Genomic DNA, 1,227 nt, shown 5'->3' on the forward strand with positions numbered 1-1,227 from the left:
ATATATATATATATATATATATACGTGTACACTAGCACAAGGGAAAGGACTTTTACAGGCATGTATTCGATATTTGCTGTTTTGCATATTTTTTCAGACATAACTCTGAAATACATACACACAGACATTCACACATATATATATATACATATGTGCGTGAATGTGTGCATATGTGAATGTGTGCATGTGTGTGCTTCTCTTTCATAGAGAAACGGTAAATAATATAAATGGAAATGCATTATTGTTCGTATATTTTTCTGTGTGTTTCTTTTCAATTTACATGTAGGCTTCTATGTGTATGTGCTGACGAGTTAGCGTGCGGTGTCTGTTTGTATGTATATGCATGTGTACGTGGAAGTAATTAGATTTTGCAATATAGATTCACATATCTCTCGGAATATTTTTGTCTCGACAAATATTGACTTCTGACAAAAGCTTCTCGTATATGTGACGTTTGGTAGTGCCATCATCGTCATGGAGGTCGTTGTCATGTATGATTTTTTTTCTACCTTTGCTGCGCGTCGATGTCTCTATAACGAAAAATATTCCCCATTATGCGCAAGTTCTCCCATCGAATGAAACCATAGCGTTACTTTCTTTTGACTTCCCCGTAGTGTTTTCTTGGCAGAGACACTGGACTGGTTTGTCTTTGCCTTCCCCTTCCCACAACTTCATCGCTTTTGGTCCACAAGAAGCTCATCCGTCCTCTGACAGATTTTGTTTTCAGTCCTGATGATTTGTCAGAGACCCTCCACACTATAGTAGCAAGTAACTTGAGTTCGGGAAACGATTAAGCCTCCGATAAATCGTCAATGGAACAGGTGGTACTGTTTTCTCCATGGTATCTGTTGCGGGCCTCATCAGCCTGATTAGTGAATAGGGATTAAATAATGACCTAATAAGACAATAGTGTACCTTTTGTGAAATATTGTGAAAAGCAAGGAAAAAAAATTGTGCCAAACTGCCACTTGAAATTACTAGAGTTACTTATTTGTTCATTTTCCATTCATTTTTTTTCATGTTTAATTTTTGTGTACATCTTTACTTTGTTTTGTTTTACATGATTGCTGCAAATTAGATTTTGAAGTTTATTTCGATAAGAACACCTTGCAGAAAAATTTCCCATTTCAACGTCGTGTAACTTGTCATAACACAGGCCATAGCTTAAATATGTGTGTGTATATGTGTGTATACATATCTACATACATACAGATATATATGTATATA

Source organism: Octopus bimaculoides, chromosome 3, assembly GCF_001194135.2.
Source record: "Octopus bimaculoides isolate UCB-OBI-ISO-001 chromosome 3, ASM119413v2, whole genome shotgun sequence".
Taxonomy (NCBI): domain Eukaryota; kingdom Metazoa; phylum Mollusca; class Cephalopoda; order Octopoda; family Octopodidae; genus Octopus; species Octopus bimaculoides.